Source organism: Thunnus albacares, chromosome 10 (genome assembly GCF_914725855.1).
Source record: "Thunnus albacares chromosome 10, fThuAlb1.1, whole genome shotgun sequence".
NCBI lineage: Eukaryota > Metazoa > Chordata > Actinopteri > Scombriformes > Scombridae > Thunnus > Thunnus albacares.
Window position 1 is genome coordinate 5,527,684 of NC_058115.1, and position 26,885 is coordinate 5,554,568.

The 26,885-nt window shown below is 48.1% G+C and overlaps 42 non-coding genes across 42 annotated transcripts; all 42 read right to left on the reverse strand.

Moving 5' to 3' along the window:
- Positions 1 to 163: 163 nt before the first annotated feature.
- Positions 164 to 245, reverse strand: trnal-aag. The gene has a single exon. It is a non-coding gene; the product is annotated as a tRNA-Leu (tRNA).
- A 96-nt stretch (positions 246 to 341) lies between these two features.
- Positions 342 to 423, reverse strand: trnal-uag. The gene has a single exon. It is a non-coding gene; the product is annotated as a tRNA-Leu (tRNA).
- A 1,058-nt stretch (positions 424 to 1,481) lies between these two features.
- trnal-aag lies at positions 1,482 to 1,563 on the reverse strand. Its single transcript has one exon. It is a non-coding gene; the product is annotated as a tRNA-Leu (tRNA).
- A 92-nt stretch (positions 1,564 to 1,655) lies between these two features.
- trnal-uag lies at positions 1,656 to 1,737 on the reverse strand. The gene has a single exon. It is a non-coding gene; the product is annotated as a tRNA-Leu (tRNA).
- A 1,036-nt stretch (positions 1,738 to 2,773) lies between these two features.
- trnal-aag lies at positions 2,774 to 2,855 on the reverse strand. Its single transcript has one exon. It is a non-coding gene; the product is annotated as a tRNA-Leu (tRNA).
- Positions 2,856 to 2,951: 96 nt separating this feature from the next.
- Positions 2,952 to 3,033, reverse strand: trnal-uag. Its single transcript has one exon. It is a non-coding gene; the product is annotated as a tRNA-Leu (tRNA).
- A 1,058-nt stretch (positions 3,034 to 4,091) lies between these two features.
- On the reverse strand, positions 4,092 to 4,173 carry trnal-aag. The gene has a single exon. It is a non-coding gene; the product is annotated as a tRNA-Leu (tRNA).
- Positions 4,174 to 4,269: 96 nt separating this feature from the next.
- trnal-uag lies at positions 4,270 to 4,351 on the reverse strand. Its single transcript has one exon. It is a non-coding gene; the product is annotated as a tRNA-Leu (tRNA).
- A 1,058-nt stretch (positions 4,352 to 5,409) lies between these two features.
- On the reverse strand, positions 5,410 to 5,491 carry trnal-aag. Its single transcript has one exon. It is a non-coding gene; the product is annotated as a tRNA-Leu (tRNA).
- Positions 5,492 to 5,587: 96 nt separating this feature from the next.
- On the reverse strand, positions 5,588 to 5,669 carry trnal-uag. The gene has a single exon. It is a non-coding gene; the product is annotated as a tRNA-Leu (tRNA).
- Positions 5,670 to 6,727: 1,058 nt separating this feature from the next.
- On the reverse strand, positions 6,728 to 6,809 carry trnal-aag. Its single transcript has one exon. It is a non-coding gene; the product is annotated as a tRNA-Leu (tRNA).
- A 96-nt stretch (positions 6,810 to 6,905) lies between these two features.
- trnal-uag lies at positions 6,906 to 6,987 on the reverse strand. Its single transcript has one exon. It is a non-coding gene; the product is annotated as a tRNA-Leu (tRNA).
- A 1,047-nt stretch (positions 6,988 to 8,034) lies between these two features.
- On the reverse strand, positions 8,035 to 8,116 carry trnal-aag. Its single transcript has one exon. It is a non-coding gene; the product is annotated as a tRNA-Leu (tRNA).
- Positions 8,117 to 8,212: 96 nt separating this feature from the next.
- Positions 8,213 to 8,294, reverse strand: trnal-uag. The gene has a single exon. It is a non-coding gene; the product is annotated as a tRNA-Leu (tRNA).
- Positions 8,295 to 9,341: 1,047 nt separating this feature from the next.
- On the reverse strand, positions 9,342 to 9,423 carry trnal-aag. The gene has a single exon. It is a non-coding gene; the product is annotated as a tRNA-Leu (tRNA).
- Positions 9,424 to 9,519: 96 nt separating this feature from the next.
- Positions 9,520 to 9,601, reverse strand: trnal-uag. The gene has a single exon. It is a non-coding gene; the product is annotated as a tRNA-Leu (tRNA).
- Positions 9,602 to 10,648: 1,047 nt separating this feature from the next.
- On the reverse strand, positions 10,649 to 10,730 carry trnal-aag. The gene has a single exon. It is a non-coding gene; the product is annotated as a tRNA-Leu (tRNA).
- A 96-nt stretch (positions 10,731 to 10,826) lies between these two features.
- Positions 10,827 to 10,908, reverse strand: trnal-uag. Its single transcript has one exon. It is a non-coding gene; the product is annotated as a tRNA-Leu (tRNA).
- A 1,058-nt stretch (positions 10,909 to 11,966) lies between these two features.
- trnal-aag lies at positions 11,967 to 12,048 on the reverse strand. The gene has a single exon. It is a non-coding gene; the product is annotated as a tRNA-Leu (tRNA).
- Positions 12,049 to 12,144: 96 nt separating this feature from the next.
- Positions 12,145 to 12,226, reverse strand: trnal-uag. The gene has a single exon. It is a non-coding gene; the product is annotated as a tRNA-Leu (tRNA).
- Positions 12,227 to 13,259: 1,033 nt separating this feature from the next.
- Positions 13,260 to 13,341, reverse strand: trnal-aag. Its single transcript has one exon. It is a non-coding gene; the product is annotated as a tRNA-Leu (tRNA).
- Positions 13,342 to 13,437: 96 nt separating this feature from the next.
- trnal-uag lies at positions 13,438 to 13,519 on the reverse strand. The gene has a single exon. It is a non-coding gene; the product is annotated as a tRNA-Leu (tRNA).
- Positions 13,520 to 14,566: 1,047 nt separating this feature from the next.
- trnal-aag lies at positions 14,567 to 14,648 on the reverse strand. The gene has a single exon. It is a non-coding gene; the product is annotated as a tRNA-Leu (tRNA).
- Positions 14,649 to 14,744: 96 nt separating this feature from the next.
- trnal-uag lies at positions 14,745 to 14,826 on the reverse strand. The gene has a single exon. It is a non-coding gene; the product is annotated as a tRNA-Leu (tRNA).
- A 1,058-nt stretch (positions 14,827 to 15,884) lies between these two features.
- On the reverse strand, positions 15,885 to 15,966 carry trnal-aag. The gene has a single exon. It is a non-coding gene; the product is annotated as a tRNA-Leu (tRNA).
- A 96-nt stretch (positions 15,967 to 16,062) lies between these two features.
- Positions 16,063 to 16,144, reverse strand: trnal-uag. Its single transcript has one exon. It is a non-coding gene; the product is annotated as a tRNA-Leu (tRNA).
- Positions 16,145 to 17,202: 1,058 nt separating this feature from the next.
- Positions 17,203 to 17,284, reverse strand: trnal-aag. The gene has a single exon. It is a non-coding gene; the product is annotated as a tRNA-Leu (tRNA).
- A 96-nt stretch (positions 17,285 to 17,380) lies between these two features.
- Positions 17,381 to 17,462, reverse strand: trnal-uag. Its single transcript has one exon. It is a non-coding gene; the product is annotated as a tRNA-Leu (tRNA).
- A 1,047-nt stretch (positions 17,463 to 18,509) lies between these two features.
- On the reverse strand, positions 18,510 to 18,591 carry trnal-aag. Its single transcript has one exon. It is a non-coding gene; the product is annotated as a tRNA-Leu (tRNA).
- Positions 18,592 to 18,687: 96 nt separating this feature from the next.
- Positions 18,688 to 18,769, reverse strand: trnal-uag. Its single transcript has one exon. It is a non-coding gene; the product is annotated as a tRNA-Leu (tRNA).
- Positions 18,770 to 19,827: 1,058 nt separating this feature from the next.
- Positions 19,828 to 19,909, reverse strand: trnal-aag. The gene has a single exon. It is a non-coding gene; the product is annotated as a tRNA-Leu (tRNA).
- A 96-nt stretch (positions 19,910 to 20,005) lies between these two features.
- trnal-uag lies at positions 20,006 to 20,087 on the reverse strand. Its single transcript has one exon. It is a non-coding gene; the product is annotated as a tRNA-Leu (tRNA).
- A 1,058-nt stretch (positions 20,088 to 21,145) lies between these two features.
- On the reverse strand, positions 21,146 to 21,227 carry trnal-aag. Its single transcript has one exon. It is a non-coding gene; the product is annotated as a tRNA-Leu (tRNA).
- Positions 21,228 to 21,336: 109 nt separating this feature from the next.
- On the reverse strand, positions 21,337 to 21,418 carry trnal-uag. Its single transcript has one exon. It is a non-coding gene; the product is annotated as a tRNA-Leu (tRNA).
- A 1,047-nt stretch (positions 21,419 to 22,465) lies between these two features.
- trnal-aag lies at positions 22,466 to 22,547 on the reverse strand. Its single transcript has one exon. It is a non-coding gene; the product is annotated as a tRNA-Leu (tRNA).
- A 96-nt stretch (positions 22,548 to 22,643) lies between these two features.
- Positions 22,644 to 22,725, reverse strand: trnal-uag. The gene has a single exon. It is a non-coding gene; the product is annotated as a tRNA-Leu (tRNA).
- A 1,058-nt stretch (positions 22,726 to 23,783) lies between these two features.
- Positions 23,784 to 23,865, reverse strand: trnal-aag. The gene has a single exon. It is a non-coding gene; the product is annotated as a tRNA-Leu (tRNA).
- A 96-nt stretch (positions 23,866 to 23,961) lies between these two features.
- On the reverse strand, positions 23,962 to 24,043 carry trnal-uag. Its single transcript has one exon. It is a non-coding gene; the product is annotated as a tRNA-Leu (tRNA).
- Positions 24,044 to 25,076: 1,033 nt separating this feature from the next.
- trnal-aag lies at positions 25,077 to 25,158 on the reverse strand. Its single transcript has one exon. It is a non-coding gene; the product is annotated as a tRNA-Leu (tRNA).
- A 96-nt stretch (positions 25,159 to 25,254) lies between these two features.
- Positions 25,255 to 25,336, reverse strand: trnal-uag. The gene has a single exon. It is a non-coding gene; the product is annotated as a tRNA-Leu (tRNA).
- A 1,058-nt stretch (positions 25,337 to 26,394) lies between these two features.
- On the reverse strand, positions 26,395 to 26,476 carry trnal-aag. Its single transcript has one exon. It is a non-coding gene; the product is annotated as a tRNA-Leu (tRNA).
- A 96-nt stretch (positions 26,477 to 26,572) lies between these two features.
- Positions 26,573 to 26,654, reverse strand: trnal-uag. The gene has a single exon. It is a non-coding gene; the product is annotated as a tRNA-Leu (tRNA).
- Between the last annotated feature and the right edge of the window lie 231 nt (positions 26,655 to 26,885).

A 26,885-nucleotide genomic window follows, 5' to 3' on the forward strand; every position in this document is an offset into this window, starting at 1 on the left:
TCCTGTGTTTATGGCTAGAAATTCCAACTTCCAAGAGCTGAAGGTCGCAGTGGTGGGTTTTGAACCCACACTGATAGAGACTGCAAGTAGCCTGAGACAACACTTTCAGTTGGCAAAGACTGTTTTCGAAGGTTGGCTGACAGGTGAGGTGCAAACGTCCGACTGGCAGTGGTGGGATTCGAACCCACGCCCCCTGAGGGACTGGAGCCTTAATCCAGCGCCTTAGACCACTCGGCCACACTACCTGACAGGGAGGTTTCTTTAACAGCTAAGATCTTTCGCACCTTCCTGCCATGATGCCCAGTTTATGGAGAGAAACTCCAAATACCAGGAGCTAAATATGGCAGTGGTGGGATTTGAACCCACGCCTCCATAGAGACTGGAGCCTAAATCCAGCGCCTTAGACCACTCGGCCACACTACCTCCGCTTCGAAAGGGGTCATGTTTGGCCCGTGGTATTTCCAAGGGAGGAAACAGCAAATCAATCAAGTTCTTAACTGTCAGTGTCCATAGCGACATCAGAAATGTACAGTGCTGCTCTCCAACATTACTGAGCGACCAAGTGTGAAGAGCAGGAATTTCCCAGGTGTCTCTGCTTTGACCAGCACTATTTCTAAATCATGAGAACTCAAATGTTCAACTTTGGACACCACCACTGACATCGGGTTCATGATCACCAGAGGACGTTGCCTTGCATTTTGTGGTACAAGTCTAATACATACAGAGGCCCTGAAAGGGACAGTTTAATCATCTTTGCCTGGCCATGTACTTGACAGGTTTACTTGAACAATGAAGGACAAAATGTCTGACTGGCAGCGGTGGGACTGCATGACATGAAGACTGCATGGAGCCTTGCTGGATGTGAAAAGGTATGATTAGCAGAGGATGGTTTCGATCCATCGACCTCTGGGTTATGGGCCCAGCACGCTTCCGCTGCGCCACTCTGCTCTTCGTTAAGAAAGCTAGGGCTTTCACCCACATTTCCCTGACATTTAAAAACCAATGTCAGAGCACCTGGAGACTTTCGGTAAATCAAGTGGACCTCCAAAAAGGAGGACCGGATTGGCAACTGCTCTTCCTATGCAAATCTACTTGGAAGTAACGCACCAAAGTGGAAATGTTTCAATCTGAAATATGACCTTGTCATAAGAACGTGAATTCTTTCATTCTGAAAACACTGATGGAAAAGCGCTGAGTAGGTGCACATTCCGGTTTAAGACTTGATAGGCTTCCCTGTAACGGTATGCGCAGTCAAGCAGTTACACCAGACCTTGCTGGGAATTTCGAATGACTTTGCCCATCTTCCGCCCCGCTGTTATCCTGTGTTTATGGCTAGAAATTCCAACTTCCAAGAGCTGAAGGTCGCAGTGGTGGGTTTTGAACCCACACTGATAGAGACTGCAAGTAGCCTGAGACAACACTTTCAGTTGGCAAAGACTGTTTTCGAAGGTTAGCTGACAGGTGAGGTGCAAACGTCCGACTGGCAGTGGTGGGATTCGAACCCACGCCCCCTGAGGGACTGGAGCCTTAATCCAGCGCCTTAGACCACTCGGCCACACTACCTGACAGGGAGGTTTCTTTAACAGCTAAGATCGCACCTTCCTGCCATGATGCCCAGTTTATGGAGAGAAACTCCAAATACCAGGAGCTAAATATGGCAGTGGTGGGATTTGAACCCACGCCTCCATAGAGACTGGAGCCTAAATCCAGCGCCTTAGACCACTCGGCCACACTACCTCCGCTTCGAAAGGGGTCATGTTTGGCCCGTGGTATTTCCAAGGGAGGAAACAGCAAATCAATCAAGTTCTTAACTGTCAGTGTCCATAGCGACATCAGAAATGTACAGTGCTGCTCTCCAACATTACTGAGCGACCAAGTGTGAAGAGCAGGAATTTCCCAGGTGTCTCTGCTTTGACCAGCACTATTTCTAAATCATGAGAACTCAAATGTTCAACTTTGGACACCACCACTGACATCGGGTTCATGATCACCAGAGGACGTTGCCTTGCATTTTGTGGTACAAGTCTAATACATACAGAGGCCCTGAAAGGGACAATTTAATCATCTTTGCCTGGCCATGTACTTGACAGGTTTACTTGAACAATGAAGGACAAAATGTCTGACTGGCAGGGGTGGGACTGCATGACATGAAGACTGCATGGAGCCTTGCTGGATGTGAAAAGGTATGATTAGCAGAGGATGGTTTCGATCCATCGACCTCTGGGTTATGGGCCCAGCACGCTTCCGCTGCGCCACTCTGCTCTTCGTTCAGGAAGCTAGGGCTTTCACCCACATTTCCCTGATTTAAAAACCAATGTCAGAGCACCTGGAGACTTTCGATAAATCAAGTGGACCTCCAAAAAGGAGGACCTATGCAAATCTACTTGGAAGTAACGCACCAAAGTGGAAATGTTTCAATCTGAAATATGACCTTGTCATAAGAACGTGAATTCTTTCATTCTGAAAACACTGATGGAAAAGCGCTGAGTAGGTGCACATTCCGGTTTAAGACTTGATAGGCTTCCCTGTAACGGTATGCGCAGTCAAGCAGTTACACCAGACCTTGCTGGGAATTTCGAATGACTTTGCCCATCTTCCGCCCCGCCGTTATCCTGTGTTTATGGCTAGAAATTCCAACTTCCAAGAGCTGAAGGTCGCAGTGGTGGGTTTTGAACCCACACTGATAGAGACTGCAAGTAGCCTGAGACAACACTTTCAGTTGGCAAAGACTGTTTTCGAAGGTTAGCTGACAGGTGAGGTGCAAACGTCCGACTGGCAGTGGTGGGATTCGAACCCACGCCCCCTGAGGGACTGGAGCCTTAATCCAGCGCCTTAGACCACTCGGCCACACTACCTGACAGGGAGGTTTCTTTAACAGCTAAGATCTTTCGCACCTTCCTGCCATGATGCCCAGTTTATGGAGAGAAACTCCAAATACCAGGAGCTAAATATGGCAGTGGTGGGATTTGAACCCACGCCTCCATAGAGACTGGAGCCTAAATCCAGCGCCTTAGACCACTCGGCCACACTACCTCCGCTTCGAAAGGGGTCATGTTTGGCCCGTGGTATTTCCAAGGGAGGAAACAGCAAATCAATCAAGTTCTTAACTGTCAGTGTCCATAGCGACATCAGAAATGTACAGTGCTGCTCTCCAACATTACTGAGCGACCAAGTGTGAAGAGCAGGAATTTCCCAGGTGTCTCTGCTTTGACCAGCACTATTTCTAAATCATGAGAACTCAAATGTTCAACTTTGGACACCACCACTGACATCGGGTTCATGATCACCAGAGGACGTTGCCTTGCATTTTGTGGTACAAGTCTAATACATACAGAGGCCCTGAAAGGGACAATTTAATCATCTTTGCCTGGCCATGTACTTGACAGGTTTACTTGAACAATGAAGGACAAAATGTCTGACTGGCAGCGGTGGGACTGCATGACATGAAGACTGCATGGAGCCTTGCTGGATGTGAAAAGGTATGATTAGCAGAGGATGGTTTCGATCCATCGACCTCTGGGTTATGGGCCCAGCACGCTTCCGCTGCGCCACTCTGCTCTTCTTTAAGGAAGCTAGGGCTTTCACCCGCATTTCCCTGACATTTAAAAACCAATGTCAGACCACCTGGAGACTTTCGGTAAATCAAGTGGACCTCCAAAAAGGAGGACCGGATTGGCAACTGCTCTTCCTATGCAAATCTACTTGGAAGTAACGCACCAAAGTGGAAATGTTTCAATCTGAAATATGACCTTGTCATAAGAACGTGAATTCTTTCATTCTGAAAACACTGATGGAAAAGCGCTGAGTAGGTGCACATTCCGGTTTAAGACTTGATAGGCTTCCCTGTAACGGTATGCGCAGTCAAGCAGTTACACCAGACCTTGCTGGGAATTTCGAATGACTTTGCCCATCTTCCGCCCCGCCGTTATCCTGTGTTTATGGCTAGAAATTCCAACTTCCAAGAGCTGAAGGTCGCAGTGATGGGTTTTGAACCCACACTGATAGAGACTGCAAGTAGCCTGAGACAACACTTTCAGTTGGCAAAGAATGTTTTCGAAGGTTAGCTGACAGGTGAGGTGCAAACGTCCGACTGGCAGTGGTGGGATTCGAACCCACGCCCCCTGAGGGACTGGAGCCTTAATCCAGCGCCTTAGACCACTCGGCCACACTACCTGACAGGGAGGTTTCTTTAACAGCTAAGATCTTTCGCACCTTCCTGCCATGATGCCCAGTTTATGGAGAGAAACTCCAAATACCAGGAGCTAAATATGGCAGTGGTGGGATTTGAACCCACGCCTCCATAGAGACTGGAGCCTAAATCCAGCGCCTTAGACCACTCGGCCACACTACCTCCGCTTCGAAAGGGGTCATGTTTGGCCCGTGGTATTTCCAAGGGAGGAAACAGCAAATCAATCAAGTTCTTAACTGTCAGTGTCCATAGCGACATCAGAAATGTACAGTGCTGCTCTCCAACATTACTGAGCGACCAAGTGTGAAGAGCAGGAATTTCCCAGGTGTCTCTGCTTTGACCAGCACTATTTCTAAATCATGAGAACTCAAATGTTCAACTTTGGACACCACCACTGACATCGGGTTCATGATCACCAGAGGACGTTGCCTTGCATTTTGTGGTACAAGTCTAATACATACAGAGGCCCTGAAAGGGACAATTTAATCATCTTTGCCTGGCCATGTACTTGACAGGTTTACTTGAACAATGAAGGACAAAATGTCTGACTGGCAGCGGTGGGACTGCATGACATGAAGACTGCATGGAGCCTTGCTGGATGTGAAAAGGTATGATTAGCAGAGGATGGTTTCGATCCATCGACCTCTGGGTTATGGGCCCAGCACGCTTCCGCTGCGCCACTCTGCTCTTCTTTAAGGAAGCTAGGGCTTTCACCCGCATTTCCCTGACATTTAAAAACCAATGTCAGACCACCTGGAGACTTTCGGTAAATCAAGTGGACCTCCAAAAAGGAGGACCGGATTGGCAACTGCTCTTCCTATGCAAATCTACTTGGAAGTAACGCACCAAAGTGGAAATGTTTCAATCTGAAATATGACCTTGTCATAAGAACGTGAATTCTTTCATTCTGAAAACACTGATGGAAAAGCGCTGAGTAGGTGCACATTCCGGTTTAAGACTTGATAGGCTTCCCTGTAACGGTATGCGCAGTCAAGCAGTTACACCAGACCTTGCTGGGAATTTCGAATGACTTTGCCCATCTTCCGCCCCGCCGTTATCCTGTGTTTATGGCTAGAAATTCCAACTTCCAAGAGCTGAAGGTCGCAGTGATGGGTTTTGAACCCACACTGATAGAGACTGCAAGTAGCCTGAGACAACACTTTCAGTTGGCAAAGAATGTTTTCGAAGGTTAGCTGACAGGTGAGGTGCAAACGTCCGACTGGCAGTGGTGGGATTCGAACCCACGCCCCCTGAGGGACTGGAGCCTTAATCCAGCGCCTTAGACCACTCGGCCACACTACCTGACAGGGAGGTTTCTTTAACAGCTAAGATCTTTCGCACCTTCCTGCCATGATGCCCAGTTTATGGAGAGAAACTCCAAATACCAGGAGCTAAATATGGCAGTGGTGGGATTTGAACCCACGCCTCCATAGAGACTGGAGCCTAAATCCAGCGCCTTAGACCACTCGGCCACACTACCTCCACTTCGAAAGGGGTCATGTTAGGCCCGTGGTATTTCCAAGGGAGGAAACAGCAAATCAATCAAGTTCTTAACTGTCAGTGTCCATAGCGACATCAGAAATGTACAGTGCTGCTCTCCAACATTACTGAGCGACCAAGTGTGAAGAGCAGGAATTTCCCAGGTGTCTCTGCTTTGATCAGCACTATTTCTAAATCATGAGAACTCAAATGTTCAACTTTGGACACCACCACTGACATCGGGTTCATGATCACCAGAGGACGTTGCCTTGCATTTTGTGGTACAAGTCTAATACATACAGAGGCCCTGAAAGGGACAATTTAATCATCTTTGCCTGGCCATGTACTTGACAGGTTTACTTGAACAATGAAGGACAAAATGTCTGACTGGCAGCGGTGGGACTGCATGACATGAAGACTGCATGGAGCCTTGCTGGATGTGAAAAGGTATGATTAGCAGAGGATGGTTTCGATCCATCGACCTCTGGGTTATGGGCCCAGCACGCTTCCGCTGCGCCACTCTGCTCTTCGTTCAGGAAGCTAGGGCTTTCACCCACATTTCCCTGACATTTAAAAACCAATGTCAGAGCACCTGGAGACTTTCGGTAAATCAAGTGGACCTCCAAAAAGGAGGACCGGATTGGCAACTGCTCTTCCTATGCAAATCTACTTGGAAGTAACGCACCAAAGTGGAAATGTTTCAATCTGAAATATGACCTTGTCATAAGAACGTGAATTCTTTCATTCTGAAAACACTGATGGAAAAGCGCTGAGTAGGTGCACATTCCGGTTTAAGACTTGATAGGCTTCCCTGTAACGGTATGCGCAGTCAAGCAGTTACACCAGACCTTGCTGGGAATTTCGAATGACTTTGCCCATCTTCCGCCCCGCCGTTATCCTGTGTTTATGGCTAGAAATTCCAACTTCCAAGAGCTGAAGGTCGCAGTGGTGGGTTTTGAACCCACACTGATAGAGACTGCAAGTAGCCTGAGACAACACTTTCAGTTGGCAAAGACTGTTTTCGAAGGTTAGCTGACAGGTGAGGTGCAAACGTCCGACTGGCAGTGGTGGGATTCGAACCCACGCCCCCTGAGGGACTGGAGCCTTAATCCAGCGCCTTAGACCACTCGGCCACACTACCTGACAGGGAGGTTTCTTTAACAGCTAAGATCTTTCGCACCTTCCTGCCATGATGCCCAGTTTATGGAGAGAAACTCCAAATACCAGGAGCTAAATATGGCAGTGGTGGGATTTGAACCCACGCCTCCATAGAGACTGGAGCCTAAATCCAGCGCCTTAGACCACTCGGCCACACTACCTCCGCTTCGAAAGGGGTCATGTTTGGCCCGTGGTATTTCCAAGGGAGGAAACAGCAAATCAATCAAGTTCTTAACTGTCAGTGTCCATAGCGACATCAGAAATGTACAGTGCTGCTCTCCAACATTACTGAGCGACCAAGTGTGAAGAGCAGGAATTTCCCAGGTGTCTCTGCTTTGACCAGCACTATTTCTAAATCATGAGAACTCAAATGTTCAACTTTGGACACCACCACTGACATCGGGTTCATGATCACCAGAGGACGTTGCCTTGCATTTTGTGGTACAAGTCTAATACATACAGAGGCCCTGAAAGGGACAATTTAATCATCTTTGCCTGGCCATGTACTTGACAGGTTTACTTGAACAATGAAGGACAAAATGTCTGACTGGCAGGGGTGGGACTGCATGACATGAAGACTGCATGGAGCCTTGCTGGATGTGAAAAGGTATGATTAGCAGAGGATGGTTTCGATCCATCGACCTCTGGGTTATGGGCCCAGCACGCTTCCGCTGCGCCACTCTGCTCTTCGTTAAGGAAGCTAGGGCTTTCACCCGCATTTCCCTGACATTTAAAAACCAATGTCAGACCACCTGGAGACTTTGGGTAAATCAAGTGGACCTCCAAAAAGGAGGACCGGATTGGCAACTGCTCTTCCTATGCAAATCTACTTGGAAGTAACGCACCAAAGTGGAAATGTTTCAATCTGAAATATGACCTTGTCATAAGAACGTGAATTCTTTTATTCTGAAAACACTGATGGAAAAGCGCTGAGTAGGTGCACATTCCGGTTTAAGACTTGATAGGCTTCCCTGTAACGGTATGCGCAGTCAAGCAGTTACACCAGACCTTGCTGGGAATTTCGAATGACTTTGCCCAGCCGTTATCCTGTGTTTATGGCTAGAAATTCCAACTTCCAAGAGCTGAAGGTCGCAGTGGTGGGTTTTGAACCCACACTGATAGAGACTGCAAGTAGCCTGAGACAACACTTTCAGTTGGCAAAGACTGTTTTCGAAGGTTAGCTGACAGGTGAGGTGCAAACGTCCGACTGGCAGTGGTGGGATTCGAACCCACGCCCCCTGAGGGACTGGAGCCTTAATCCAGCGCCTTAGACCACTCGGCCACACTACCTGACAGGGAGGTTTCTTTAACAGCTAAGATCTTTCGCACCTTCCTGCCATGATGCCCAGTTTATGGAGAGAAACTCCAAATACCAGGAGCTAAATATGGCAGTGGTGGGATTTGAACCCACGCCTCCATAGAGACTGGAGCCTAAATCCAGCGCCTTAGACCACTCGGCCACACTACCTCCGCTTCGAAAGGGGTCATGTTAGGCCCGTGGTATTTCCAAGGGAGGAAACAGCAAATCAATCAAGTTCTTAACTGTCAGTGTCCATAGCGACATCAGAAATGTACAGTGCTGCTCTCCAACATTACTGAGCGACCAAGTGTGAAGAGCAGGAATTTCCCAGGTGTCTCTGCTTTGACCAGCACTATTTCTAAATCATGAGAACTCAAATGTTCAACTTTGGACACCACCACTGACATCGGGTTCATGATCACCAGAGGACGTTGCCTTGCATTTTGTGGTACAAGTCTAATACATACAGAGGCCCTGAAAGGGACAGTTTAATCATCTTTGCCTGGCCATGTACTTGACAGGTTTACTTGAACAATGAAGGACAAAATGTCTGACTGGCAGCGGTGGGACTGCATGACATGAAGACTGCATGGAGCCTTGCTGGATGTGAAAAGGTATGATTAGCAGAGGATGGTTTCGATCCATCGACCTCTGGGTTATGGGCCCAGCACGCTTCCGCTGCGCCACTCTGCTCTTCGTTCAGGAAGCTAGGGCTTTCACCCACATTTCCCTGACATTTAAAAACCAATGTCAGAGCACCTGGAGACTTTCGGTAAATCAAGTGGACCTCCAAAAAGGAGGACCGGATTGGCAACTGCTCTTCCTATGCAAATCTACTTGGAAGTAACGCACCAAAGTGGAAATGTTTCAATCTGAAATATGACCTTGTCATAAGAACGTGAATTCTTTCATTCTGAAAACACTGATGGAAAAGCGCTGAGTAGGTGCACATTCCGGTTTAAGACTTGATAGGCTTCCCTGTAACGGTATGCGCAGTCAAGCAGTTACACCAGACCTTGCTGGGAATTTCGAATGACTTTGCCCCGCCGTTATCCTGTGTTTATGGCTAGAAATTCCAACTTCCAAGAGCTGAAGGTCGCAGTGGTGGGTTTTGAACCCACACTGATAGAGACTGCAAGTAGCCTGAGACAACACTTTCAGTTGGCAAAGACTGTTTTCGAAGGTTGGCTGACAGGTGAGGTGCAAACGTCCGACTGGCAGTGGTGGGATTCGAACCCACGCCCCCTGAGGGACTGGAGCCTTAATCCAGCGCCTTAGACCACTCGGCCACACTACCTGACAGGGAGGTTTCTTTAACAGCTAAGATCTTTCGCACCTTCCTGCCATGATGCCCAGTTTATGGAGAGAAACTCCAAATACCAGGAGCTAAATATGGCAGTGGTGGGATTTGAACCCACGCCTCCATAGAGACTGGAGCCTAAATCCAGCGCCTTAGACCACTCGGCCACACTACCTCCGCTTCGAAAGGGGTCATGTTTGGCCCGTGGTATTTCCAAGGGAGGAAACAGCAAATCAATCAAGTTCTTAACTGTCAGTGTCCATAGCGACATCAGAAATGTACAGTGCTGCTCTCCAACATTACTGAGCGACCAAGTGTGAAGAGCAGGAATTTCCCAGGTGTCTCTGCTTTGACCAGCACTATTTCTAAATCATGAGAACTCAAATGTTCAACTTTGGACACCACCACTGACATCGGGTTCATGATCACCAGAGGACGTTGCCTTGCATTTTGTGGTACAAGTCTAATACATACAGAGGCCCTGAAAGGGACAGTTTAATCATCTTTGCCTGGCCATGTACTTGACAGGTTTACTTGAACAATGAAGGACAAAATGTCTGACTGGCAGCGGTGGGACTGCATGACATGAAGACTGCATGGAGCCTTGCTGGATGTGAAAAGGTATGATTAGCAGAGGATGGTTTCGATCCATCGACCTCTGGGTTATGGGCCCAGCACGCTTCCGCTGCGCCACTCTGCTCTTCGTTCAGGAAGCTAGGGCTTTCACCCACATTTCCCTGACATTTAAAAACCAATGTCAGAGCACCTGGAGACTTTCGGTAAATCAAGTGGACCTCCAAAAAGGAGGACCGGATTGGCAACTGCTCTTCCTATGCAAATCTACTTGGAAGTAACGCACCAAAGTGGAAATGTTTCAATCTGAAATATGACCTTGTCATAAGAACGTGAATTCTTTCATTCTGAAAACACTGATGGAAAAGCGCTGAGTAGGTGCACATTCCGGTTTAAGACTTGATAGGCTTCCCTGTAACGGTATGCGCAGTCAAGCAGTTACACCAGACCTTGCTGGGAATTTCGAATGACTTTGCCCCGCCGTTATCCTGTGTTTATGGCTAGAAATTCCAACTTCCAAGAGCTGAAGGTCGCAGTGGTGGGTTTTGAACCCACACTGATAGAGACTGCAAGTAGCCTGAGACAACACTTTCAGTTGGCAAAGACTGTTTTCGAAGGTTGGCTGACAGGTGAGGTGCAAACGTCCGACTGGCAGTGGTGGGATTCGAACCCACGCCCCCTGAGGGACTGGAGCCTTAATCCAGCGCCTTAGACCACTCGGCCACACTACCTGACAGGGAGGTTTCTTTAACAGCTAAGATCTTTCGCACCTTCCTGCCATGATGCCCAGTTTATGGAGAGAAACTCCAAATACCAGGAGCTAAATATGGCAGTGGTGGGATTTGAACCCACGCCTCCATAGAGACTGGAGCCTAAATCCAGCGCCTTAGACCACTCGGCCACACTACCTCCGCTTCGAAAGGGGTCATGTTTGGCCCGTGGTATTTCCAAGGGAGGAAACAGCAAATCAATCAAGTTCTTAACTGTCAGTGTCCATAGCGACATCAGAAATGTACAGTGCTGCTCTCCAACATTACTGAGCGACCAAGTGTGAAGAGCAGGAATTTCCCAGGTGTCTCTGCTTTGACCAGCACTATTTCTAAATCATGAGAACTCAAATGTTCAACTTTGGACACCACCACTGACATCGGGTTCATGATCACCAGAGGACGTTGCCTTGCATTTTGTGGTACAAGTCTAATACATACAGAGGCCCTGAAAGGGACAATTTAATCATCTTTGCCTGGCCATGTACTTGACAGGTTTACTTGAACAATGAAGGACAAAATGTCTGACTGGCAGCGGTGGGACTGCATGACATGAAGACTGCATGGAGCCTTGCTGGATGTGAAAAGGTATGATTAGCAGAGGATGGTTTCGATCCATCGACCTCTGGGTTATGGGCCCAGCACGCTTCCGCTGCGCCACTCTGCTCTTCTTTAAGGAAGCTAGGGCTTTCACCCGCATTTCCCTGACATTTAAAAACCAATGTCAGACCACCTGGAGACTTTCGGTAAATCAAGTGGACCTCCAAAAAGGAGGACCGGATTGGCAACTGCTCTTCCTATGCAAATCTACTTGGAAGTAACGCACCAAAGTGGAAATGTTTCAATCTGAAATATGACCTTGTCATAAGAACGTGAATTCTTTTATTCTGAAAACACTGATGGAAAAGCGCTGAGTAGGTGCACATTCCGGTTTAAGACTTGATAGGCTTCCCTGTAACGGTATGCGCAGTCAAGCAGTTACACCAGACCTTGCTGGGAATTTCGAATGACTTTGCCCATCTTCCGCCCCGCCGTTATCCTGTGTTTATGGCTAGAAATTCCAACTTCCAAGAGCTGAAGGTCGCAGTGGTGGGTTTTGAACCCACACTGATAGAGACTGCAAGTAGCCTGAGACAACACTTTCAGTTGGCAAAGACTGTTTTCGAAGGTTAGCTGACAGGTGAGGTGCAAACGTCCGACTGGCAGTGGTGGGATTCGAACCCACGCCCCCTGAGGGACTGGAGCCTTAATCCAGCGCCTTAGACCACTCGGCCACACTACCTGACAGGGAGGTTTCTTTAACAGCCAAGATCTTTCGCACCTTCCTGCCATGATGCCCAGTTTATGGAGAGAAACTCCAAATACCAGGAGCTAAATATGGCAGTGGTGGGATTTGAACCCACGCCTCCATAGAGACTGGAGCCTAAATCCAGCGCCTTAGACCACTCGGCCACACTACCTCCGCTTCGAAAGGGGTCATGTTTGGCCCGTGGTATTTCCAAGGGAGGAAACAGCAAATCAATCAAGTTCTTAACTGTCAGTGTCCATAGCGACATCAAAAATGTACAGTGCTGCTCTCCAACATTACTGAGCGACCAAGTGTGAAGAGCAGGAATTTCCCAGGTGTCTCTGCTTTGACCAGCACTATTTCTAAATCATGAGAACTCAAATGTTCAACTTTGGACACCACCACTGACATCGGGTTCATGATCACCAGAGGACGTTGCCTTGCATTTTGTGGTACAAGTCTAATACATACAGAAGCCCTGAAAGGGACAGTTTAATCATCTTTGCCTGGCCATGTACTTGACAGGTTTACTTGAACAATGAAGGACAAAATGTCTGACTGGCAGCGGTGGGACTGCATGACATGAAGACTGCATGGAGCCTTGCTGGATGTGAAAAGGTATGATTAGCAGAGGATGGTTTCGATCCATCGACCTCTGGGTTATGGGCCCAGCACGCTTCCGCTGCGCCACTCTGCTCTTCGTTAAGGAAGCTAGGGCTTTCACCCGCATTTCCCTGACATTTAAAAACCAATGTCAGAGCACCTGGTGACTTTCGGTAAATCAAGTGGACCTCCAAAAAGGAGGACCGGATTGGCAACTGCTCTTCCTATGCAAATCTACTTGGAAGTAACGCACCAAAGTGGAAATGTTTCAATCTGAAATATGACCTTGTCATAAGAACGTGAATTCTTTCATTCTGAAAACACTGATGGAAAAGCGCTGAGTAGGTGCACATTCCGGTTTAAGACTTGATAGGCTTCCCTGTAACGGTATGCGCAGTCAAGCAGTTACACCAGACCTTGCTGGGAATTTCGAATGACTTTGCCCCGCCGTTATCCTGTGTTTATGGCTAGAAATTCCAACTTCCAAGAGCTGAAGGTTGCAGTGGAAGTAGATAGAGACTGCAAGTAGCCTGAGACAACACTTTCAGTTGGCAAAGACTGTTTTCGAAGGTTAGCTGACAGGTGAGGTGCAAACGTCCGACTGGCAGTGGTGGGATTCGAACCCACGCCCCCTGAGGGACTGGAGCCTTAATCCAGCGCCTTAGACCACTCGGCCACACTACCTGACAGGGAGGTTTCTTTAACAGCTAAGATCTTTCGCACCTTCCTGCCATGATGCCCAGTTTATGGAGAGAAACTCCAAATACCAGGAGCTAAATATGGCAGTGGTGGGATTTGAACCCACGCCTCCATAGAGACTGGAGCCTAAATCCAGCGCCTTAGACCACTCGGCCACACTACCTCCGCTTCGAAAGGGGTCATGTTTGGCCCGTGGTATTTCCAAGGGAGGAAACAGCAAATCAATCAAGTTCTTAACTGTCAGTGTCCATAGCGACATCAGAAATGTACAGTGCTGCTCTCCAACATTACTGAGCGACCAAGTGTGAAGAGCAGGAATTTCCCAGGTGTCTCTGCTTTGACCAGCACTATTTCTAAATCATGAGAACTCAAATGTTCAACTTTGGACACCACCACTGACATCGGGTTCATGATCACCAGAGGACGTTGCCTTGCATTTTGTGGTACAAGTCTAATACATACAGAGGCCCTGAAAGGGACAGTTTAATCATCTTTGCCTGGCCATGTACTTGACAGGTTTACTTGAACAATGAAGGACAAAATGTCTGACTGGCAGCGGTGGGACTGCATGACATGAAGACTGCATGGAGCCTTGCTGGATGTGAAAAGGTATGATTAGCAGAGGATGGTTTCGATCCATCGACCTCTGGGTTATGGGCCCAGCACGCTTCCGCTGCGCCACTCTGCTCTTCGTTCAGGAAGCTAGGGCTTTCACCCACATTTCCCTGACATTTAAAAACCAATGTCAGAGCACCTGGAGACTTTCGGTAAATCAAGTGGACCTCCAAAAAGGAGGACCGGATTGGCAACTGCTCTTCCTATGCAAATCTACTTGGAAGTAACGCACCAAAGTGGAAATGTTTCAATCTGAAATATGACCTTGTCATAAGAACGTGAATTCTTTCATTCTGAAAACACTGATGGAAAAGCGCTGAGTAGGTGCACATTCCGGTTTAAGACTTGATAGGCTTCCCTGTAACGGTATGCGCAGTCAAGCAGTTACACCAGACCTTGCTGGGAATTTCGAATGACTTTGCCCCGCCGTTATCCTGTGTTTATGGCTAGAAATTCCAACTTCCAAGAGCTGAAGGTCGCAGTGGTGGGTTTTGAACCCACACTGATAGAGACTGCAAGTAGCCTGAGACAACACTTTCAGTTGGCAAAGACTGTTTTCGAAGGTTGGCTGACAGGTGAGGTGCAAACGTCCGACTGGCAGTGGTGGGATTCGAACCCACGCCCCCTGAGGGACTGGAGCCTTAATCCAGCGCCTTAGACCACTCGGCCACACTACCTGACAGGGAGGTTTCTTTAACAGCTAAGATCTTTCGCACCTTCCTGCCATGATGCCCAGTTTATGGAGAGAAACTCCAAATACCAGGAGCTAAATATGGCAGTGGTGGGATTTGAACCCACGCCTCCATAGAGACTGGAGCCTAAATCCAGCGCCTTAGACCACTCGGCCACACTACCTCCGCTTCAAAAGGGGTCATGTTTGGCCCGTGGTATTTCCAAGGGAGGAAACAGCAAATCAATCAAGTTCTTAACTGTCAGTGTCCATAGCGACATCAGAAATGTACAGTGCTGCTCTCCAACATTACTGAGCGACCAAGTGTGAAGAGCAGGAATTTCCCAGGTGTCTCTGCTTTGACCAGCACTATTTCTAAATCATGAGAACTCAAATGTTCAACTTTGGACACCACCACTGACATCGGGTTCATGATCACCAGAGGACGTTGCCTTGCATTTTGTGGTACAAGTCTAATACATACAGAGGCCCTGAAAGGGACAGTTTAATCATCTTTGCCTGGCCATGTACTTGACAGGTTTACTTGAACAATGAAGGACAAAATGTCTGACTGGCAGCGGTGGGACTGCATGACATGAAGACTGCATGGAGCCTTGCTGGATGTGAAAAGGTATGATTAGCAGAGGATGGTTTCGATCCATCGACCTCTGGGTTATGGGCCCAGCACGCTTCCGCTGCGCCACTCTGCTCTTCGTTAAGGAAGCTAGGGCTTTCACCCACATTTCCCTGACATTTAAAAACCAATGTCAGAGCACCTGGAGACTTTCGGTAAATCAAGTGGACCTCCAAAAAGGAGGACCGGATTGGCAACTGCTCTTCCTATGCAAATCTACTTGGAAGTAACGCACCAAAGTGGAAATGTTTCAATCTGAAATATGACCTTGTCATAAGAACGTGAATTCTTTCATTCTGAAAACACTGATGGAAAAGCGCTGAGTAGGTGCACATTCCGGTTTAAGACTTGATAGGCTTCCCTGTAACGGTATGCGCAGTCAAGCAGTTACACCAGACCTTGCTGGGAATTTCGAATGACTTTGCCCATCTTCCGCCCCGCTGTTATCCTGTGTTTATGGCTAGAAATTCCAACTTCCAAGAGCTGAAGGTCGCAGTGGTGGGTTTTGAACCCACACTGATAGAGACTGCAAGTAGCCTGAGACAACACTTTCAGTTGGCAAAGACTGTTTTCGAAGGTTAGCTGACAGGTGAGGTGCAAACGTCCGACTGGCAGTGGTGGGATTCGAACCCACGCCCCCTGAGGGACTGGAGCCTTAATCCAGCGCCTTAGACCACTCGGCCACACTACCTGACAGGGAGGTTTCTTTAACAGCTAAGATCTTTCGCACCTTCCTGCCATGATGCCCAGTTTATGGAGAGAAACTCCAAATACCAGGAGCTAAATATGGCAGTGGTGGGATTTGAACCCACGCCTCCATAGAGACTGGAGCCTAAATCCAGCGCCTTAGACCACTCGGCCACACTACCTCCACTTCGAAAGGGGTCATGTTAGGCCCGTGGTATTTCCAAGGGAGGAAACAGCAAATCAATCAAGTTCTTAACTGTCAGTGTCCATAGCGACATCAGAAATGTACAGTGCTGCTCTCCAACATTACTGAGCGACCAAGTGTGAAGAGCAGGAATTTCCCAGGTGTCTCTGCTTTGACCAGCACTATTTCTAAATCATGAGAACTCAAATGTTCAACTTTGGACACCACCACTGACATCGGGTTCATGATCACCAGAGGACGTTGCCTTGCATTTTGTGGTACAAGTCTAATACATACAGAGGCCCTGAAAGGGACAATTTAATCATCTTTGCCTGGCCATGTACTTGACAGGTTTACTTGAACAATGAAGGACAAAATGTCTGACTGGCAGCGGTGGGACTGCATGACATGAAGACTGCATGGAGCCTTGCTGGATGTGAAAAGGTATGATTAGCAGAGGATGGTTTCGATCCATCGACCTCTGGGTTATGGGCCCAGCACGCTTCCGCTGCGCCACTCTGCTCTTCTTTAAGGAAGCTAGGGCTTTCACCCGCATTTCCCTGACATTTAAAAACCAATGTCAGACCACCTGGAGACTTTCGGTAAATCAAGTGGACCTCCAAAAAGGAGGACCGGATTGGCAACTGCTCTTCCTATGCAAATCTACTTGGAAGTAACGCACCAAAGTGGAAATGTTTCAATCTGAAATATGACCTTGTCATAAGAACGTGAATTCTTTTATTCTGAAAACACTGATGGAAAAGCGCTGAGTAGGTGCACATTCCGGTTTAAGACTTGATAGGCTTCCCTGTAACGGTATGCGCAGTCAAGCAGTTACACCAGACCTTGCTGGGAATTTCGAATGACTTTGCCCATCTTCCGCCCCGCCGTTATCCTGTGTTTATGGCTAGAAATTCCAACTTCCAAGAGCTGAAGGTCGCAGTGGTGGGTTTTGAACCCACACTGATAGAGACTGCAAGTAGCCTGAGACAACACTTTCAGTTGGCAAAGACTGTTTTCGAAGGTTAGCTGACAGGTGAGGTGCAAACGTCCGACTGGCAGTGGTGGGATTCGAACCCACGCCCCCTGAGGGACTGGAGCCTTAATCCAGCGCCTTAGACCACTCGGCCACACTACCTGACAGGGAGGTTTCTTTAACAGCTAAGATCTTTCGCACCTTCCTGCCATGATGCCCAGTTTATGGAGAGAAACTCCAAATACCAGGAGCTAAATATGGCAGTGGTGGGATTTGAACCCACGCCTCCATAGAGACTGGAGCCTAAATCCAGCGCCTTAGACCACTCGGCCACACTACCTCCGCTTCGAAAGGGGTCATGTTTGGCCCGTGGTATTTCCAAGGGAGGAAACAGCAAATCAATCAAGTTCTTAACTGTCAGTGTCCATAGCGACATCAGAAATGTACAGTGCTGCTCTCCAACATTACTGAGCGACCAAGTGTGAAGAGCAGGAATTTCCCAGGTGTCTCTGCTTTGACCAGCACTATTTCTAAATCATGAGAACTCAAATGTTCAACTTTGGACACCACCACTGACATCGGGTTCATGATCACCAGAGGACGTTGCCTTGCATTTTGTGGTACAAGTCTAATACATACAGAGGCCCTGAAAGGGACAGTTTAATCATCTTTGCCTGGCCATGTACTTGACAGGTTTACTTGAACAATGAAGGACAAAATGTCTGACTGGCAGCGGTGGGACTGCATGACATGAAGACTGCATGGAGCCTTGCTGGATGTGAAAAGGTATGATTAGCAGAGGATGGTTTCGATCCATCGACCTCTGGGTTATGGGCCCAGCACGCTTCCGCTGCGCCACTCTGCTCTTCGTTCAGGAAGCTAGGGCCTTCACCCACATTTCCCTGACATTTAAAAACCAATGTCAGACCACCTGGAGACTTTCGGTAAATCAAGTGGACCTCCAAAAAGGAGGACCGGATTGGCAACTGCTCTTCCTATGCAAATCTACTTGGAAGTAACGCACCAAAGTGGAAATGTTTCAATCTGAAATATGACCTTGTCATAAGAACGTGAATTCTTTCATTCTGAAAACACTGATGGAAAAGCGCTGAGTAGGTGCACATTCCGGTTTAAGACTTGATAGGCTTCCCTGTAACGGTATGCGCAGTCAAGCAGTTACACCAGACCTTGCTGGGAATTTCGAATGACTTTGCCCCGCCGTTATCCTGTGTTTATGGCTAGAAATTCCAACTTCCAAGAGCTGAAGGTCGCAGTGGTGGGTTTTGAACCCACACTGATAGAGACTGCAAGTAGCCTGAGACAACACTTTCAGTTGGCAAAGACTGTTTTCGAAGGTTGGCTGACAGGTGAGGTGCAAACGTCCGACTGGCAGTGGTGGGATTCGAACCCACGCCCCCTGAGGGACTGGAGCCTTAATCCAGCGCCTTAGACCACTCGGCCACACTACCTGACAGGGAGGTTTCTTTAACAGCTAAGATCTTTCGCACCTTCCTGCCATGATGCCCAGTTTATGGAGAGAAACTCCAAATACCAGGAGCTAAATATGGCAGTGGTGGGATTTGAACCCACGCCTCCATAGAGACTGGAGCCTAAATCCAGCGCCTTAGACCACTCGGCCACACTACCTCCGCTTCGAAAGGGGTCATGTTTGGCCCGTGGTATTTCCAAGGGAGGAAACAGCAAATCAATCAAGTTCTTAACTGTCAGTGTCCATAGCGACATCAGAAATGTACAGTGCTGCTCTCCAACATTACTGAGCGACCAAGTGTGAAGAGCAGGAATTTCCCAGGTGTCTCTGCTTTGACCAGCACTATTTCTAAATCATGAGAACTCAAATGTTCAACTTTGGACACCACCACTGACATCGGGTTCATGATCACCAGAGGACGTTGCCTTGCATTTTGTGGTACAAGTCTAATACATACAGAGGCCCTGAAAGGGACAGTTTAATCATCTTTGCCTGGCCATGTACTTGACAGGTTTACTTGAACAATGAAGGACAAAATGTCTGACTGGCAGCGGTGGGACTGCATGACATGAAGACTGCATGGAGCCTTGCTGGATGTGAAAAGGTATGATTAGCAGAGGATGGTTTCGATCCATCGACCTCTGGGTTATGGGCCCAGCACGCTTCCGCTGCGCCACTCTGCTCTTCGTTAAGGAAGCTAGGGCTTTCACCCACATTTCCCTGACATTTAAAAACCAATGTCAGAGCACCTGGAGACTTTCGGTAAATCAAGTGGACCTCCAAAAAGGAGGACCGGATTGGCAACTGCTCTTCCTATGCAAATCTACTTGGAAGTAACGCACCAAAGTGGAAATGTTTCAATCTGAAATATGACCTTGTCATAAGAACGTGAATTCTTTCATTCTGAAAACACTGATGGAAAAGCGCTGAGTAGGTGCACATTCCGGTTTAAGACTTGATAGGCTTCCCTGTAACGGTATGCGCAGTCAAGCAGTTACACCAGACCTTGCTGGGAATTTCGAATGACTTTGCCCATCTTCCGCCCCGCTGTTATCCTGTGTTTATGGCTAGAAATTCCAACTTCCAAGAGCTGAAGGTCGCAGTGGTGGGTTTTGAACCCACACTGATAGAGACTGCAAGTAGCCTGAGACAACACTTTCAGTTGGCAAAGACTGTTTTCGAAGGTTAGCTGACAGGTGAGGTGCAAACGTCCGACTGGCAGTGGTGGGATTCGAACCCACGCCCCCTGAGGGACTGGAGCCTTAATCCAGCGCCTTAGACCACTCGGCCACACTACCTGACAGGGAGGTTTCTTTAACAGCTAAGATCTTTCGCACCTTCCTGCCATGATGCCCAGTTTATGGAGAGAAACTCCAAATACCAGGAGCTAAATATGGCAGTGGTGGGATTTGAACCCACGCCTCCATAGAGACTGGAGCCTAAATCCAGCGCCTTAGACCACTCGGCCACACTACCTCCACTTCGAAAGGGGTCATGTTAGGCCCGTGGTATTTCCAAGGGAGGAAACAGCAAATCAATCAAGTTCTTAACTGTCAGTGTCCATAGCGACATCAGAAATGTACAGTGCTGCTCTCCAACATTACTGAGCGACCAAGTGTGAAGAGCAGGAATTTCCCAGGTGTCTCTGCTTTGACCAGCACTATTTCTAAATCATGAGAACTCAAATGTTCAACTTTGGACACCACCACTGACATCGGGTTCATGATCACCAGAGGACGTTGCCTTGCATTTTGTGGTACAAGTCTAATACATACAGAGGCCCTGAAAGGGACAATTTAATCATCTTTGCCTGGCCATGTACTTGACAGGTTTACTTGAACAATGAAGGACAAAATGTCTGACTGGCAGCGGTGGGACTGCATGACATGAAGACTGCATGGAGCCTTGCTGGATGTGAAAAGGTATGATTAGCAGAGGATGGTTTCGATCCATCGACCTCTGGGTTATGGGCCCAGCACGCTTCCGCTGCGCCACTCTGCTCTTCTTTAAGGAAGCTAGGGCTTTCACCCGCATTTCCCTGACATTTAAAAACCAATGTCAGACCACCTGGAGACTTTCGGTAAATCAAGTGGACCTCCAAAAAGGAGGACCGGATTGGCAACTGCTCTTCCTATGCAAATCTACTTGGAAGTAACGCACCAAAGTGGAAATGTTTCAATCTGAAATATGACCTTGTCATAAGAACGTGAATTCTTTTATTCTGAAAACACTGATGGAAAAGCGCTGAGTAGGTGCACATTCCGGTTTAAGACTTGATAGGCTTCCCTGTAACGGTATGCGCAGTCAAGCAGTTACACCAGACCTTGCTGGGAATTTCGAATGACTTTGCCCATCTTCCGCCCCGCCGTTATCCTGTGTTTATGGCTAGAAATTCCAACTTCCAAGAGCTGAAGGTCGCAGTGGTGGGTTTTGAACCCACACTGATAGAGACTGCAAGTAGCCTGAGACAACACTTTCAGTTGGCAAAGACTGTTTTCGAAGGTTAGCTGACAGGTGAGGTGCAAACGTCCGACTGGCAGTGGTGGGATTCGAACCCACGCCCCCTGAGGGACTGGAGCCTTAATCCAGCGCCTTAGACCACTCGGCCACACTACCTGACAGGGAGGTTTCTTTAACAGCTAAGATCTTTCGCACCTTCCTGCCATGATGAAGAACAGGGATGCCCAGTTTATGGAGAGAAACTCCAAATACCAGGAGCTAAATATGGCAGTGGTGGGATTTGAACCCACGCCTCCATAGAGACTGGAGCCTAAATCCAGCGCCTTAGACCACTCGGCCACACTACCTCCGCTTCGAAAGGGGTCATGTTTGGCCCGTGGTATTTCCAAGGGAGGAAACAGCAAATCAATCAAGTTCTTAACTGTCAGTGTCCATAGCGACATCAGAAATGTACAGTGCTGCTCTCCAACATTACTGAGCGACCAAGTGTGAAGAGCAGGAATTTCCCAGGTGTCTCTGCTTTGACCAGCACTATTTCTAAATCATGAGAACTCAAATGTTCAACTTTGGACACCACCACTGACATCGGGTTCATGATCACCAGAGGACGTTGCCTTGCATTTTGTGGTACAAGTCTAATACATACAGAGGCCCTGAAAGGGACAATTTAATCATCTTTGCCTGGCCATGTACTTGACAGGTTTACTTGAACAATGAAGGACAAAATGTCTGACTGGCAGCGGTGGGACTGCATGACATGAAGACTGCATGGAGCCTTGCTGGATGTGAAAAGGTATGATTAGCAGAGGATGGTTTCGATCCATCGACCTCTGGGTTATGGGCCCAGCACGCTTCCGCTGCGCCACTCTGCTCTTCTTTAAGGAAGCTAGGGCTTTCACCCGCATTTCCCTGACATTTAAAAACCAATGTCAGACCACCTGGAGACTTTCGGTAAATCAAGTGGACCTCCAAAAAGGAGGACCGGATTGGCAACTGCTCTTCCTATGCAAATCTACTTGGAAGTAACGCACCAAAGTGGAAATGTTTCAATCTGAAATATGACCTTGTCATAAGAACGTGAATTCTTTTATTCTGAAAACACTGATGGAAAAGCGCTGAGTAGGTGCACATTCCGGTTTAAGACTTGATAGGCTTCCCTGTAACGGTATGCGCAGTCAAGCAGTTACACCAGACCTTGCTGGGAATTTCGAATGACTTTGCCCCGCCGTTATCCTGTGTTTATGGCTAGAAATTCCAACTTCCAAGAGCTGAAGGTCGCAGTGGTGGGTTTTGAACCCACACTGATAGAGACTGCAAGTAGCCTGAGACAACACTTTCAGTTGGCAAAGACTGTTTTCGAAGGTTGGCTGACAGGTGAGGTGCAAACGTCCGACTGGCAGTGGTGGGATTCGAACCCACGCCCCCTGAGGGACTGGAGCCTTAATCCAGCGCCTTAGACCACTCGGCCACACTACCTGACAGGGAGGTTTCTTTAACAGCTAAGATCTTTCGCACCTTCCTGCCATGATGCCCAGTTTATGGAGAGAAACTCCAAATACCAGGAGCTAAATATGGCAGTGGTGGGATTTGAACCCACGCCTCCATAGAGACTGGAGCCTAAATCCAGCGCCTTAGACCACTCGGCCACACTACCTCCGCTTCGAAAGGGGTCATGTTTGGCCCGTGGTATTTCCAAGGGAGGAAACAGCAAATCAATCAAGTTCTTAACTGTCAGTGTCCATAGCGACATCAGAAATGTACAGTGCTGCTCTCCAACATTACTGAGCGACCAAGTGTGAAGAGCAGGAATTTCCCAGGTGTCTCTGCTTTGACCAGCACTATTTCTAAATCATGAGAACTCAAATGTTCAACTTTGGACACCACCACTGACATCGGGTTCATGATCACCAGAGGACGTTGCCTTGCATTTTGTGGTACAAGTCTAATACATACAGAGGCCCTGAAAGGGACAATTTAATCATCTTTGCCTGGCCATGTACTTGACAGGTTTACTTGAACAATGAAGGACAAAATGTCTGACTGGCAGCGGTGGGACTGCATGACATGAAGACTGCATGGAGCCTTGCTGGATGTGAAAAGGTATGATTAGCAGAGGATGGTTTCGATCCATCGACCTCTGGGTTATGGGCCCAGCACGCTTCCGCTGCGCCACTCTGCTCTTCTTTAAGGAAGCTAGGGCTTTCACCCGCATTTCCCTGACATTTAAAAACCAATGTCAGACCACCTGGAGACTTTCGGTAAATCAAGTGGACCTCCAAAAAGGAGGACCGGATTGGCAACTGCTCTTCCTATGCAAATCTACTTGGAAGTAACGCACCAAAGTGGAAATGTTTCAATCTGAAATATGACCTTGTCATAAGAACGTGAATTCTTTTATTCTGAAAACACTGATGGAAAAGCGCTGAGTAGGTGCACATTCCGGTTTAAGACTTGATAGGCTTCCCTGTAACGGTATGCGCAGTCAAGCAGTTACACCAGACCTTGCTGGGAATTTCGAATGACTTTGCCCATCTTCCGCCCCGCCGTTATCCTGTGTTTATGGCTAGAAATTCCAACTTCCAAGAGCTGAAGGTCGCAGTGGTGGGTTTTGAACCCACACTGATAGAGACTGCAAGTAGCCTGAGACAACACTTTCAGTTGGCAAAGACTGTTTTCGAAGGTTAGCTGACAGGTGAGGTGCAAACGTCCGACTGGCAGTGGTGGGATTCGAACCCACGCCCCCTGAGGGACTGGAGCCTTAATCCAGCGCCTTAGACCACTCGGCCACACTACCTGACAGGGAGGTTTCTTTAACAGCCAAGATCTTTCGCACCTTCCTGCCATGATGCCCAGTTTATGGAGAGAAACTCCAAATACCAGGAGCTAAATATGGCAGTGGTGGGATTTGAACCCACGCCTCCATAGAGACTGGAGCCTAAATCCAGCGCCTTAGACCACTCGGCCACACTACCTCCGCTTCGAAAGGGGTCATGTTTGGCCCGTGGTATTTCCAAGGGAGGAAACAGCAAATCAATCAAGTTCTTAACTGTCAGTGTCCATAGCGACATCAAAAATGTACAGTGCTGCTCTCCAACATTACTGAGCGACCAAGTGTGAAGAGCAGGAATTTCCCAGGTGTCTCTGCTTTGACCAGCACTATTTCTAAATCATGAGAACTCAAATGTTCAACTTTGGACACCACCACTGACATCGGGTTCATGATCACCAGAGGACGTTGCCTTGCATTTTGTGGTACAAGTCTAATACATACAGAAGCCCTGAAAGGGACAGTTTAATCATCTTTGCCTGGCCATGTACTTGACAGGTTTACTTGAACAATGAAGGACAAAATGTCTGACTGGCAGCGGTGGGACTGCATGACATGAAGACTGCATGGAGCCTTGCTGGATGTGAAAAGGTATGATTAGCAGAGGATGGTTTCGATCCATCGACCTCTGGGTTATGGGCCCAGCACGCTTCCGCTGCGCCACTCTGCTCTTCGTTAAGGAAGCTAGGGCTTTCACCCGCATTTCCCTGACATTTAAAAACCAATGTCAGAGCACCTGGTGACTTTCGGTAAATCAAGTGGACCTCCAAAAAGGAGGACCGGATTGGCAACTGCTCTTCCTATGCAAATCTACTTGGAAGTAACGCACCAAAGTGGAAATGTTTCAATCTGAAATATGACCTTGTCATAAGAACGTGAATTCTTTCATTCTGAAAACACTGATGGAAAAGCGCTGAGTAGGTGCACATTCCGGTTTAAGACTTGATAGGCTTCCCTGTAACGGTATGCGCAGTCAAGCAGTTACACCAGACCTTGCTGGGAATTTCGAATGACTTTGCCCCGCCGTTATCCTGTGTTTATGGCTAGAAATTCCAACTTCCAAGAGCTGAAGGTTGCAGTGGAAGTAGATAGAGACTGCAAGTAGCCTGAGACAACACTTTCAGTTGGCAAAGACTGTTTTCGAAGGTTAGCTGACAGGTGAGGTGCAAACGTCCGACTGGCAGTGGTGGGATTCGAACCCACGCCCCCTGAGGGACTGGAGCCTTAATCCAGCGCCTTAGACCACTCGGCCACACTACCTGACAGGGAGGTTTCTTTAACAGCTAAGATCTTTCGCACCTTCCTGCCATGATGCCCAGTTTATGGAGAGAAACTCCAAATACCAGGAGCTAAATATGGCAGTGGTGGGATTTGAACCCACGCCTCCATAGAGACTGGAGCCTAAATCCAGCGCCTTAGACCACTCGGCCACACTACCTCCGCTTCGAAAGGGGTCATGTTTGGCCCGTGGTATTTCCAAGGGAGGAAACAGCAAATCAATCAAGTTCTTAACTGTCAGTGTCCATAGCGACATCAGAAATGTACAGTGCTGCTCTCCAACATTACTGAGCGACCAAGTGTGAAGAGCAGGAATTTCCCAGGTGTCTCTGCTTTGACCAGCACTATTTCTAAATCATGAGAACTCAAATGTTCAACTTTGGACACCACCACTGACATCGGGTTCATGATCACCAGAGGACGTTGCCTTGCATTTTGTGGTACAAGTCTAATACATACAGAGGCCCTGAAAGGGACAGTTTAATCATCTTTGCCTGGCCATGTACTTGACAGGTTTACTTGAACAATGAAGGACAAAATGTCTGACTGGCAGCGGTGGGACTGCATGACATGAAGACTGCATGGAGCCTTGCTGGATGTGAAAAGGTATGATTAGCAGAGGATGGTTTCGATCCATCGACCTCTGGGTTATGGGCCCAGCACGCTTCCGCTGCGCCACTCTGCTCTTTGATAAGGAAGCTAGGGCTTTCACCCGCATTTCCCTGACATTTAAAAACCAATGTCAGAGCACCTGGTGACTTTCGGTAAATCAAGTGGACCTCCAAAAAGGAGGACCGGATTGGCAACTGCTCTTCCTATGCAAATCTACTTGGAAGTAACGCACCAAAGTGGAAATGTTTCAATCTGAAATATGACCTTGTCATAAGAACGTGAATTCTTTCATTCTGAAAACACTGATGGAAAAGCGCTGAGTAGGTGCACATTCCGGTTTAAGACTTGATAGGCTTCCCTGTAACGGTATGCGCAGTCAAGCAGTTACACCAGACCTTGCTGGGAATTTCGAATGACTTTGCCCATCTTCCGCCCCGCCGTTATCCTGTGTTTATGGCTAGAAATTCCAACTTCCAAGAGCTGAAGGTCGCAGTGGTGGGTTTTGAACCCACACTGATAGAGACTGCAAGTAGCCTGAGACAACACTTTCAGTTGGCAAAGACTGTTTTCGAAGGTTAGCTGACAGGTGAGGTGCAAACGTCCGACTGGCAGTGGTGGGATTCGAACCCACGCCCCCTGAGGGACTGGAGCCTTAATCCAGCGCCTTAGACCACTCGGCCACACTACCTGACAGGGAGGTTTCTTTAACAGCTAAGATCTTTCGCACCTTCCTGCCATGATGCCCAGTTTATGGAGAGAAACTCCAAATACCAGGAGCTAAATATGGCAGTGGTGGGATTTGAACCCACGCCTCCATAGAGACTGGAGCCTAAATCCAGCGCCTTAGACCACTCGGCCACACTACCTCCACTTCGAAAGGGGTCATGTTAGGCCCGTGGTATTTCCAAGGGAGGAAACAGCAAATCAATCAAGTTCTTAACTGTCAGTGTCCATAGCGACATCAGAAATGTACAGTGCTGCTCTCCAACATTACTGAGCGACCAAGTGTGAAGAGCAGGAATTTCCCAGGTGTCTCTGCTTTGACCAGCACTATTTCTAAATCATGAGAACTCAAATGTTCAACTTTGGACACCACC